A 13,784-nucleotide genomic window follows, 5' to 3' on the forward strand; every position below is an offset into this window, starting at 1 on the left:
AGGGGAGACTTTGCTATGCTGGTATCAGGTTGGGTATTCATGCAGAGGGGTTTCCTTGTGTGCAGAAAGATGACAACCAGTAAATCCTCCTAAGTGCTGAACACGTTAAGAGTGATGCGGCAGACTCATCTGCAAGTGCTGTCACTGCATATGGGCAGTTCCTGTTGTTGTTGGTACAGATGTCTCATCCTAAACGCTGGTAGAACAGGTCAGATAATTTTTTTTGTGTGTGCACGTTTCCTCTTTACAGGTCATTGTAGAAGAAATTCTTGTGGAGATATGGAGCTGCTGGCAGTATTTGTAATATTTTGAGTGGAGCTTCTTATTATAAATAAATATAATTAATAAATTAATAATCTTAAATAAAAATAAATAATCTTAAATAAAAAAATATTTAAGGAGCTTCTTCTCCTTAAATACAGCATGCAATGTTGATGTATCATTAGTGCTTTCATTTACATAAATGTCACCTTTTTAACACTCCTCGGTTGTATGTGTTGATCTGTTAAATAATGCACATTAAAAAAAAGAAAAGAAAGAGTATTTCATAATCTTGCAGTGTGCTGAACCAATATTTTTCTTTTTATCTTCAAAAGGGTTCTAACAGACAGCAGCACAGGCTTCCTCAAACACAGCTAACTCCAACATACTTCACATCCTACCTGTTACAACCAGCTCTGCGGTTAAGAGGGTAAGTCAGTAACATGCACCATCATTACACGTGGTTCTGCAAACCCATGTTGGAGCTAAGCTGGCAGTCTAGAAGTAATGTGCATCCTCTCCTCTGTGTGGCTTCACTTGGGGGCATGTTGCTGGTGGAAGGAATCCCTCCCTAAAGACAAAAAGCAGCTAAAGTTTGAGGAATACAGAAATGTGGAGACCTTTTTCCAACCTTTCTAGAAAGTCTGTGGTGGAAGTGGTTCATTTAAAGAGTATCATGTGTCTTTGGAGTGTTAGCAGTTGAGAGCAGCGCTAGAAACTGAAGAGTTATTGCATTAATATACGTCAGGCATCTGTACCTCATGGGAACTGCACACCGGGCGGGCATGCAGTGCACTCTGGTCAGCCCCTGTGGTGGTTCTCCTGCCCTCAGATAGGCAAAGCAGGACAGCAAACTCTGGTTTTGGACAAAGGTGCAACTTCTGGCAACTGCTTGCCTTCAGGTGCTGTCCAGTAGCATCGAGGCTGTGGCTGGCTCTGCCTTTGTTCCACTCAGCACTCCAGCCTAGTACCTGCAACGATTCGGCAGCAGTCATTTGAGGGAGCAAAGCACTTTGGACTCTCTCTCCCCCAGGGTTTTCTGCCCTTACAGTAATTTTTTGAAGGCCTCTGTTTTCACAGCACTGGGATAGATGGACCCCTAAAATATACAGCCAATTACATAGCAGAATTTATTAGACTTTATTCTAGTGCATGTTACGTGGGGGGGGTGGGGAAGAAAGAGCGAAATCTGGAAGGAAACCCATAGCAACTGAAAATGTAAGTGTGAGGATTAGAAGTCCCCATAAATATACCTGATTTTGCCATCTCTTTTAATTAAATGCAAGTCATGAAACATGGGCACAGAGTGTGTCAGTGACAGGGTGCAGCAGTGTTCAGAGACAGGAAGGAAGAGTAAGTGGGGGGAACTGGCTCTGTGGCCTGGGGCTGAAATGCAGAGCAGAGCCAGGAGGGTTAAAGCTATGCGGATGATTTAGAGCGAGCCCTTCACAGCAAGGCAAAGGGAAGTCTGCAATCAGTTATTAATGTTTCCCGTTCTATCTTCTCATCTTCATGGGTTTAATTGTAAATTATCCAGCATGCTGTACTTTTCTGCTGTGTTTTCTTCTCCCATCCCAGGTAGGTAGTAGAAGAGACCACACTGATGCTAAGAAGGAAAGAGGGGGGCATAGGAAAGGGCTGTCCCCTCTGAGCTTTGCCTCAGGCTTGTGCAGCCATGAATTGTGAAGCTCTCTGGGCTTTATGCCATGAGTCACTCAGCTTCTGAGGCCGCCTTCCCTCAAAATGATGTGCCAGAATCTGGCTTGTATGAGCAGTGGTGCTTGGTTTACCTCCAGATATGTGTGGCCCAGAGGGCCTATGTCTGAGAGACCAGGTTGAGGTACTATGTTAATTCAATCCTCCTGTAAACAGCTTCCTCATTTTCTTCCCCTTCTATGTATTCAAGCATTTTTGCTTTCCCAGCTCTGTTTCGCCTTTGGTAATCTCCCCGGCATGTACTCCATCAGCACTCCTGTGGGGCTTCTGTGTGTAGGAAATAAAGCCTGTAGTTCAGCGCTATCCATCTAATATCTTCTGACTGCCTTTAATCATAGCATTTTCCATTTAATTGGGAAGGCAGGCACACTTTGCATATTAATACAGCACAGCCTGCACCTCCTAAGCATTAAAATCATAGATGGCTGGGATGTGTTATGCAGCAGCTGCGAACCTGCTGGGTGTCCTTTAGCATCTCTGTGAGTGGGGTATTTTCAGCAGGGCTGTGTTTTGCCCTCCTTGATGAAATCCAACTAAAACAATAACAAAAAATTCCCCCCTCCAAAAAAATATTGTATGGATTCTCTCCATTTAAATAATTGGTCTACTGACAGTGCCACCGTGCCTCTGTCTGTCATGTCCATTGTCTTTCTTAGATCATAACACTGCTGGTCCCATTGTCTGCTCAGGACAGCCAAAGGGGAAAATATCATCTGCCCTTCAGAACTGCTGGTTGTGTAGCATATTCCCCTTCTGTGATCCATCTATCCATGAAAGACCCATTCTTTCTTTTCTTGGCTTCACACTGCCACCCAGGAGTCTGTTTGTGTGAAACCAATAGTTTTGTCTTAATGTCATTGTAGTTGTCATGACTCTTTTTCTTCTCCTTGATCAAAACTTGCCTTGGGACAGACATATTGGTTTTGATTTGGAAGAGGTCTCAGTTGGTCTTTCATGCTTTTATGTTGAAACAGCTTTTCAAGAGCACACTCACATATGTACCTTGCTATATCTAAGACACGATGGGCAATTGTTGCTGTGATGTACTGTCACCGTTAGTTGATTGTATGTTAGATGCTGTCCAAAAAGATAGCAAATGTGCAGCTCTGTTACAAAGAGGAGGTGTAGCTTTAGACACAAGATAGGTTCCACATAATTTTGATACCCTCTTGAGGTTTCCCATTCTCCAAAGTTTGTGGTGTATGTCTTTGAAATTCCTGTTCAAATCTAGTAGAGGAATTGGTGAGCTGAGTCTGTACTAACATTTGAATATTTCCATTGTTCAGCAGAATGCAGATGTACAGTCCTGCCATCTTTGAGAACAGTTGCCCCTGGTTTTGGATGGTATGGTGCAAAAAAAGCAGTATGCATCAGACGTTAATTTGCAGGCTATCTATGGCAGGGATTTTATCATCTTTTCTGGTTGAGGTGTGCTGGCCACAGCTTCCAAGCTTGACAGGGTAATGCTGATGACACCAGAGGCAAAGTAGACAGGTAGATTGTCTTAGATTAGATTAGATACATGCTGTGTATGAGGGACAACTTGGGAGGCCTGTCTGGCATTAGCAAATTAAGGAGAAAATGGATTGTAACCACGGCCAAGGCAATGTAACATTTTATTTTCAGGAATATGATAGCTTCCAAGCCATTTTTGTCCTGGTTATCAAGAGGTTCAGCAGTTTAGTGAACTTTGTCTTGTTTGAGAGATTATCAGAAACCACAGATGCTTACTTCTGCTATTTGTGTTTCTGTCTGTCTTCACTGTGACAGCTCCCCTGGGAAGTTTTTAAGTATTACTGTACCTGAGACCTTCTGGATCATGGTCTGTTGTGAGCTGGTATAATCTGTCTCTTGGCTGCAGTGTGTACCAGTAATTCAGCTAGAAGGGAACATGTCAGGATCCAGCAGAGGCACAGAGTTTAATTGTAGGGGAAGGATAGATATGCTTCAGAAGAAATCATAGCTCTTCGGAAGTTGATGACATGGTAGTGGAGGGGAGGTCCAAAACGAACCACCTCTATACCAAACCTCTCTCTGACTTTCCTAATATCTCCACCATTGTTCTGTGGACAAAAAAAGCTCTCCATCTTCCACGCATACATGTTCTCCCATGTCTACATCCATCTTCTCAATGTCATCTTATCTGCTCTCCTCATTGCTACCCCACAGCACCAAGAACACCCCTGCTGTCCACTTGTGACTGCTTCTGTTTACTTTAGCAGAATTCTGCATGAGTGTGTGTTGTGTGTGTCTGTGAGGAGATGGCAGAACATGGAGAGGCATAATCTGGTCAGCAATTTTTCTCATCACTCACCAGGCTCCATTTTTTAAGCAAGAGGACTTTCTGTCTCAAATGCATGAAAGTTCGAGGAGAGTGGCTTGGGGAACAGTATTCAGGGAGAAGGGGTAGAGGGCTTGCATTGCTGCCTTAGGTGATGACAGAAAAAGAATGTGCTGGTCTCACACTCTTGGTCACATTAGCGGGTGCCACAGACCACCCTTCCTACATCCCACCATGGTGTGGCATAGCTTCTGGGTTGCATGAGGGAGGGCTAGGATTCAAAATAGCACTCCAGATACTATAGAGCAGGAATGAGGGGCTGGTACAGAGTTTGGGACTGGAAAGAGATGTTTTGAGTTGCAGTGTCATGCTGGGTATGAGGGACAACTTGGGATGCCTGCCTGGCATTAGCGAATTAAGGACAAAATCGGAGAAGAGCTTACCTCTTCGAGATGTTTCTGCTCCAGGAGCCACATTCATCCTGGAGCTTTGATTCCCCATTTCATGAAGCACTCTGTTGATCTTGCTGATAACTCTGCCAGAACTGGTTGCACTTCATAGAACTGTGACCTGTCCTTTCACAGAAGTAACAGCCCTTCATCATTCCCAGTGCTTGGTTATCTCTAGCCTATGTGTCGATACTGGGTCTTGATCATCGTGACCCATCTGGTTGTAATACTTGCTCACACATATGCAGTGACATGCAAACATCCTTATTTTTCCTTAAAAGCATGCCTAAATTCAGCTGCCTTTTGCTTCTACTTCAGTCTGCTTTTTTGGATTCTGATGGTAAAAAATTGCTGGCTAGATTACCCTATCTGTTTGCAGGTGTTGTGTTCCTGTTTTGAGACTGCTGCTGAGATTTCCAGCCAGAATTTTGGAAGAGGGACAGTGAACGTTGTTCTAGTTATAAAAATTAGTCAGATGTTTTCCATAGCTATTAAAATACAACTTGAAAAGGACAAAACAGAGCCAGATCTTGCATGCTGCAAGTTTTTTTCCTTACTGATTTGTCATTGTTCCTGTAGCGTGTCAGTAGCCCTAGTAATTCCTGTTTTTCTGGTCTAGTAAGAGCTATGTCATTGCGTCTCTGTCTTGACCTACAGTTCCCTGTAGACTTCATAATTACAGCCTTCTTTAAAACAGACATCACTTACCATGCCAGAAATTGTCACAGGGTGGAGAAGTAGATCAAAATCCATTAGGGAACAAGAGGTGACTAGATTAATTTCCACCTGAAATTTCAATTAAGCTTTTCGGTATGGAGTTAGTGTGTAAACCAAGCCTAGACATAATGACTCTGTTTTTTTAATTTTATAATTGGTCTGATAGGAAGAAAGAGACAGAGCTTTCTTGAGTTTTGAAGTATGTGGCACTGCTACAGACAACTGAGTAGAGCTGTAGATAGCTGTAAATATTTCAGATTATGAAAGCCACAAATATGTATAGGTTCTCCTCATATTAATGTGTCTGATGTGCTTAAAAGCTGGATATCCAACTGGAAACAAGTCAAAACAGATTCTTCTCCTCATCTTTACTTCAGCTAGAGACCCAGTCCTTTTTATGTCTTTTGGAGTATTCAATAGACTAGTCCCCAAGATAACACTGCTGCACGTGTATCCTATATGTATTTGGGTTTCTGAGGCATCCAAGAGGACTAGTATTCTGTAAGTGTGCTTGGGCTCAGGGTATGTATGCATGCATTGCTGGACCCTTTCCAAAATTTCTGCCTAACAGGCAAACAACTTTTGAAGATACATTTCCTATAGAGGAACTATGGCTCAGCAATTACCGCTTTTCACTATGTGCTCTCTTCTGTGGGGAGGAGAGGGACCTATTGGTCCATCATCACTGTTGTTATAGACCAGGGGTCCTCAAACTACGGGCCACGGGCCGGATACGGCCCCCCAGGGTCCTCAATCCGTCCCCTGTATTTAAAGAACACCCCCCCCCCCCCCGCCCCCATTGGGGGTTGGGGGGGGGGAAACCAAGCAGCCACAGATGACCGCGTGCCGGACCCCTGTTTAAAAAGTTTGAGGACCCCTGTTATAGACAGTCTAAATAAGTCTTGTGCTGCAAAGTGTCTAATCCATTTCTGAAAGGAGAGGTGGGATCCTCTGTGCTGATCCTGTGTGCTGAAACTGCTTTGCTGTTTCTGTGAGTTCTGTTATTTCTGAAGTACCAGACCTAGCTGTTTCCCTGTGCTGACAGAATGACTGCATCCCAGCAATTGTTGGGCTGGAAAACTGGAGTTTTCAGCTGAAACACACAAGCCTGATTCCCAGTATCTTTGGGGAGACAGCTGGCTTTTTGCTTCTTAACAGCAGCAGGCACAGTATACACATTCCGTGCCTTCAACCCTGAAAAGCGTCTGTTTGAGCACCATTGTGGAAACAGAAGAATAATATTGCTGGCATTATGCGCTAGGCAGGAATGTAGAATGCAAGATAAATGGAAGTGACAGTTGTCCTTTCTTCAAGGGTCTTTGGGTTTCATTGCCTTTTTAAAAAATTTTTTTTTAATAGAAATTTTACAGGTCTGGCCTGATTAACACTAACCCACAGTGACTGAGCTGCTCAGAGCTCATAGTTTGGAGGTTTCTTCTGATAGGTGACGTTAGCAACTGAGGTCTTGCACAGCCTTTAGCATGCATTAACATTGAGCAAAAGATGTTGTGTATCAGAAAGAGGAGGACCTGGGTTTCACAACACCTCAGGTCTTTCCCTGACTCTGCCACTTCCTTGTTCTGTGTCCCCAGGAGCCTTATTTAAGTTCTGTCATCTTTATCGGATAGACTGTAATACAAGCATAATCACTGGCCATCTCCATCACACTGAAATTGTGAGACTTTGTTATCAAGGATCTATAGAAGTAGCTAGAAGTCTGAGGAAAGTTACGGGAGCATTAAGTTTCTTAATTCTCAATAGAGAGAAGAGAAAGAAGGATTATGGAGTTTGGTGATTTTTTCATAGCTTATAGTGAGACCAGGAATTGCCCCAGAAGAGCACAGGAGGCTGTTCCTAAGGCTGGAAGGCATTGAGGAGCTCTTCTCTAGGCTACAATATGTTTTTTGCAGTGGCTGTTACTGCTCAAAAATGTCAGTGTGTACATGCCACTAACAGATCTGTGCTTTTGGAAGTTCAGTGCTGGGAAGGAGAAGTGGGTGTTGCCCTCAGGATAGCAGAGGTCTTTTGTCTTTTCATGGGTTGTGAAAATAGTTCTGTTTGTTCTTTTGAATGGCAACAGGAGTAAAGTGCCTTCTCATTTTTTAGACACTCGTGAAGATGGATGGAGGAAAAAAGAGACATAATGTCTAGAAAGCTACTGATCAGGCTTAATCAGCAACTTGCTACTGTGAAACACTAAAAGGATGCCCCCAAAATTTAGGGACTAGAAAGTCACTGGACTCCTTTGAGTCCTGTTTTTTTAATTTTATTGAATATCTTCTACTTCTACTACTTGCAGTACACATCTTCTGAGCATGTCCTTCCACATTGTCAGTGTGTGTATAGAAAATCAGATCCATACAAATTATGCGTGCATATAGATCTGTACAAACCACGTGTGTGTACACCCATATGCATGTGCATGCACACGCGCATGCACACACACAGCGCCACATAACTACAGACCTTGGGGGCAGCCTTGGGAGCCCCTGGAGAACAGGCTGTTATTGCACTTATTTTGTCACCCTTATTTCTAATCAGACACACACACACATGCACACACCTCTCACTGGCTCACTTCAGCTCTATCTATTTTCTTTTATTATCCTGGCAGGAGACAAGCTTCATTAGGGGAGTGGAGTCTCTAACAAGGATGGGGAATGGCAACAACAAAAGGATGTAGCAATATAAAGTTATGTCAAAAAACCTTTACAAGAAAAATGGCTGACATTAGAAACAGTGTGCATTAAAAATTCAAGACGGTTGGAAGGGGGGGCAGGACTGGGGAGAGAGAAACAAATAAATACACAGGCTTTAAATTAATAAATCCTTGTATTTGGGAAATGCATCAAACCCTGTGTGCTATTAAAACTGGTTTTATTTCTATTATTGTTAATAACAATAATATATACATTTTTTTCTTTGGATCTCAGTGGGCTATCAGCATTTTAAATACACGTTTAACCGGCTAAGCAATCTTTCCCTTGTACTGTTTCTGTTGCTAATATTGAGTGACTGGAAAGTCAGTTTCATCATACCTGAAATGGAACTGGCTAACTTGGCCAGCAAATAACTATCAGCCCCAATTTAGTCAGCTCTGTAAAGTTATACCAACCCATCCATCCTGTTTCCTTTGGCTAATCAGGTACACTAGCAATCTAGTTATCCCTGGGTTTTTCTAGTCAAGCTCTTGTGGCGAATCAGACACAAAAAACCACTTTAGACTAATGTACAGGTAATAGATTAATCAGTTTTTGCAAGGAGCTGAGAAGTCCAAATGTACCTGTAAGGGAGAAGGACATGGAAAGGAAGTTGGATTGCTGTGCTATTTAAGCACTAGGAAATTTACTTCTTAGTCTGATCTTACCCCTGAAGATCTCAAACACGTATTTATTTCCCTCCTTCTCTGCAAATTGACAAACATAACTGTATAGTGTAAAACTGGCTCACTAATCCAGTTCTGCAATTAGCAGGTTTTGAAATTAGAACTTCCACTTCTATCACCTGCCTCCTTAGAGAGGCGAAGACGTGTGCGATAGGTAGCAGGCTCCCCCGTTGCCATATAGCTGAGCTGTGCACCTGAGTGGGGACGCCCTGAAGGCAGGACAGTGGCAGAGGCAAGTTTGCCATTTTGCTCCCCTAACTTTGAGAATTCAGAAGAGGCCCAAGGTTCTCCAGCCTGACCCGTGCAGTCCTCCTCACCTACACTAAATCCATATTGAAATTGTGATTGCTGTCACCCAACACCTGAGCTTGAATTTGCAGTTGCAGATAAACATGCAGGGATGGTTTCTAGGTAGAGAACCTCTCATGGTGCTGGTTTTATCTGCTTCTCAGGGTGTGTTAGCAGATGCCCATGGGTTATAGCGTTGTTTGGAGTTCCTGTAGTGGGGGCCCTGGCTTCCCAGCTTCCCCTTCGTGTCAGGTTTCTCCCACTTTTTACAAGGCTCATTTATAGTGTTGTAATTATAGACTTTTACAGACTTTCGCCAAACCAATTCTACCCACCTTTGGTTTTAAATGCATTTAAAAAATGACACAGCAATGCGCAGAAGTTACCAATGGTTCTTGGGAGCACCAGAGGTTGGGCAGGGTGTGGGGGTAAGGGATTCCTCTTGTCTCAGAGGGCAGCTTGCTTTTTAACTTTTGTGCAGCCAGCATGAAAAGATGGTGAGAAAATAACCCTCTCAAATGTGTAAGTTGGGTGGTAGAACCATCAGCACAGCATCTCCAAAATACAGCTTCAGATTGAAAAGGTCCCACAAAACAAAGGAGATAAAACCAGGAACATCATTCTTTGGCACTTTCAGCTTTATTGCTTTAAAAGTGGAAGCAGCAGAGCCATGCTTAACAAATCCTGTGATTTGGAGAGTATATAAAGCTCTGCACAGTATTAAGACTACTTCATACCTGGTGCTACTGTCTGTTGTACTCCTGACTTTCTGAATAGCTCTAACAATCTGCCATGTGCTTTAGACAGGTCAAAAAAAGACTCCTACCTACATCTAAACTCTCTCACCTCCCAGTATCTCTCTCTCTTTGTGTCTTTACCTATGCAGCCTTCCTTCCTTCCACCCTAGCAGACGGCCATGGGCCTGTCTTTTGTTCTTTTATGTATAATTGCATTGGGTTTACATGAAGAATGGGGCATCCTGCTGGATGGACACGGAGGATTTTTTCCTTTCTGTTTTCTTGCTACAACTGCTATGTGCTCATTGAAGTATTTTTTCTCACCATTTGTGCTTCTCTCCTCAGCAGTGTGAGGTTGGATATTTAGTTGTCCAGGTGGCAGCTTTTTTAGTTCCCTTTATTACAACTGCTCAGAAAGGGTAAAGTACCAGAGTATCTCCTTCCGTTCCTTGTAGCCTTCAGGGAACCGTATCTTCCCTAACAGTTCCCTAAACAGGCCCTCCAGCAGGATAGGATCTCTGTCACTCTTCAAGGCACGCTCTCTGTACTAGTAGTGTGGAGTGTAGGCAGAGTTAACAGTTGTTTGGAAGCATCAGTGGAAAGGGACAGTTGTGTGTTGTGGTTAGCGTAATGCCTGCTTTGTGATTTGTTCAGGTGACATAATGCAACCCAAAGCAGTGGGAAAGCTTTGTATACAGACAGACACAGGACCTGTGGGAGCTGGGTGTTTCTGAACTCCCACTGTAATATCAGTTCATGACCCTCTGAATGGTGTAATACCTGCACATGTTTATTCACTGGCCTTCCATGTGCAGCAGGGCAGGGAAAGCAGGAAAAGAAGGTGGTGAAAGGAGGCTGGGGTCAATGTGTTGACAGTAAAATACTCACTGAGAAAAAAAGTTCACTTTGAAGAACAGTGACAACCACTTTTTCTATCTCTGTGCAGTTGTGCATATGTATGTGTGCAGGCGCATGCTTTCTCTCACACACAGTTCTCTTAATATTATTTGTCCTTATTACATATTATTTTTCTTTATTATAATCTATATGCCATGGCTTTGTTACAATTTGTTCCTCTGCCCTCAAAAGAGGTTACAGAAGGCCTCACATAGCAAAAAGACAGGCATCCCTGTATAGGGGAAGAAACATGGCTTTCTCCCTAAGCAGTGACTCCAATGTTTCTCCTAAGCTATAATGAACATCATTTCCTGGCTTCCACAAAAGAATTTGGTTTTAGTTGTACCAAGTCTGTGAGCCAAGCTTTTATCCATGGTTATGGTCCCCAATTCCTTTGCAGCTGAGTGTGAGTAACTGCCAATAGTGTCAACAGGAGCTGCTTGCTGGAACAATGTCCCTCCCTTCTCCAGCTTACTCTTCTAGATCTTGATTTTCATCTTGCCTATTAAAAGAGATTCACTTAATGATTGCCCTTAAAGCAGGCTGATCCTTGTTCTGGTTGGGGAGGAACTTTCCTGGACTGCTTTACAACAGCTTCACCCAGTGCTGCTCTTAAAATTAGTCACAATTTAGGGACATTTCCACAGCTCAAAATGTCTTAAGAGGCAGCATTACATTTGGGTACATATGTGTAAATAACAATGATCAAGTGAATAATGCTTTCGAAGTTGCCAATAATGTTTCAGTGTTCACCTGAAGGAACCTTAGCCTGTCACTTGCTTCTGAGCAAAAAGATGCCCAGTTTTGTCAGTAGCATTGCTTTGCTGGAAAATCCTAAAGTGCCATGTCTCCAGTACCCTGGAAATTTTCTTCTTTCTTTGGTAACAGAATAGCTTAGCTCCCCAAACCAGAAAACTGAAAGCCGGAACCTGCTTAGCAAGCTAAAGGCAGAATCTTCAAAGAAATGTAAAAGAGACTGGAGCTGTGTCAGAATGAGACTTTCAGAACTAAGTATCTGGGGAGCCCAAGGACATGTGCTTTCCACTCCCTCAGACCTTTTGTCTTCACTGAGAAAAAATACGTGTTTTTGAAATGTATAAATTTCAATTTTTTATGGCCAAGGCCTTACTGCTTCATCCACATCAAAATTTAAAGCTGGGCCAGTGCTTGAGCGCCTTTGAAAATGCTGTAACAGAGTAACAGCAAGTAACAGAGAAAAAAAGAGGGGAGATGCAAGACCACAGGAATAAGAACCTTTCCTTAAGAAAATGTTGCTGTTTCCTTCGAGGTGACTGATTCTCCTTGTATGCCCCGTATTTGCTTTCTTCATTGTACTCTGTCCGCTCTGTGATCTAGTGCAGGCTCTGCCCCCCTGAAAGCTCATCTTCTGCCATAGCTGCACTCCCCCTGGCCACCTGCTCTCTTGCCCCTCACTCATCACTGCGCCTCTAGGACTTTTCCTTGAACTCACATGGGAAGTGGTAAAGTTGTCAGAAAGCCTGGATTTCCCGGAGCTGATGTCGTTCACATGGCAAGGAGCGTCAGATTTTTTGTGTTACAGGAAACCCATGAAAACGATAAAAACAACAATGCCCCACCCTCCCACTTCTTTACAGGCCATGACTTAGATGATTGTGATGCTGGCAGCAAGAGGTAATCTCGGTTTGGGAAACGGGTCTAAGGCAGAGTTGGGAAAAACTTTTGAGAACCATTGTGGGGTTGGGAATACAGCAGTGAGTGGTGTGAAGTGTTGTTTCATGACATGGAAGCTCTTTTTTTTTTTTTTTTCATGGGTTGTGCATTGTAACATGGCATAAATAATCTTTGCTGGGTATTCAGATCTGCATGCAGCACTGTGTGGCTTATAGAGCCCCTGTGATGGAACAATGCCAGTGAGCAGTAAAGGAGGAGTTAATGAAAACCTTCAAATACAACCAGCTCCCCTGTGGCAGAGCAAAAGAAACAAACTCTGAGCTTAGGTTTCAGTGCTGTGTTTGGGGTTTTTGATCTGGCATCCAGTTTGGATGCCAGAAGTTTCTAAAGCTGGCCTGGTATGACTCTGATCCTATTTGAGACATTGGCAAAACTCATGTGGAATTCAGTAATGCAAGAGAGAGCAGAGTTTTGGAGCTTATCAGCTAGCTGTTTGGGATGGGGACCATCTTTTGTCCTTTTGTCTGTACAGTACCTTACACAGTATGGTCCTGGACGGAGATGTAACAGCAATGCAAATAATAATGTTTTGTGAGTTGATCAGGGCTTAGAGCAAGTATACATGTATGCTACATGTCTATATGTATGATTGTCAGAATTAGGGAGTAGCTAATATTTAATCATGGTAAATAGACGTGTTTTCTTCTCTTTTCCTGAGGAGGTGGTCAACCATCCAGCTATTATTTATTTATTAAATATCACTGGAGATGGTTCAGCAGCAGGGGAGCACTGCTCTGTCTCCAGAATGATGATGGCCATCAGGCTTGAGAAATCAGTCATTTCTGGCAAGAAAAAAACTGTTTGGTGGGTTAATGATGCAGGGTAAATACTGACAGTGGCCAGTGGTATGAGCACGCCAGACATGACCTAAGGGAATCATAGATTCTGAGGGGGCTGTTGCAGCTGCTTCTTTGTAATGTGATTGCTTCTTTATAATGGCTTCAACTTCTCCTTCCCGCCCCCCCCCCCCCCCTTATCATTATTGACCAAGGAGCATCAGTAAGGCTAGAGAATAAATAGTTCCCTGATGGTTAACAACAGGCTCTCCACCAATTGGAATTCAAGCTGTGCTCCCTGTTATATTCTTTATAATCACACTTTATTGCATAGAGCAGAAAATAAAGCATCCATCTATCCAAGCCCCCCTTTTCCTCCTCGCTACCCCTGGGAAATTGGGTGCTGTGTCTTCTGACGGAGCAGGTGAGAGCAGGCTCTAGGGCAGGGCATGCAGCGGTGGGACGGGGTGATCCTGCAGACTGGGAGCCTCGCTCACTGGGAAACTCGCTCCCAACGGCGGGGGCAGGAGAACCCCTCCCCGGCGTGCGGCTGCTCCCGCTCGG

General features: G+C 43.5%; 1 protein-coding gene across 1 annotated transcript in view; it reads left to right on the forward strand.

The window, feature by feature from the left end:
* Nucleotides 1-621: 621 nt before the first annotated feature.
* Nucleotides 622-13,784, forward strand: part of SAMD11 (sterile alpha motif domain containing 11) — a 158,582-nt gene continuing 145,419 nt past the window's right edge. The window contains 1 exon segment of the mRNA XM_056333045.1: nt 622-691. The gene's annotated coding sequence lies outside the window, so the exon portion shown is untranslated.

The sequence above is a fragment of the Falco biarmicus genome, chromosome 3 (genome assembly GCF_023638135.1).
Source record: "Falco biarmicus isolate bFalBia1 chromosome 3, bFalBia1.pri, whole genome shotgun sequence".
Classification (NCBI taxonomy): Eukaryota; Metazoa; Chordata; class Aves; order Falconiformes; family Falconidae; genus Falco; species Falco biarmicus.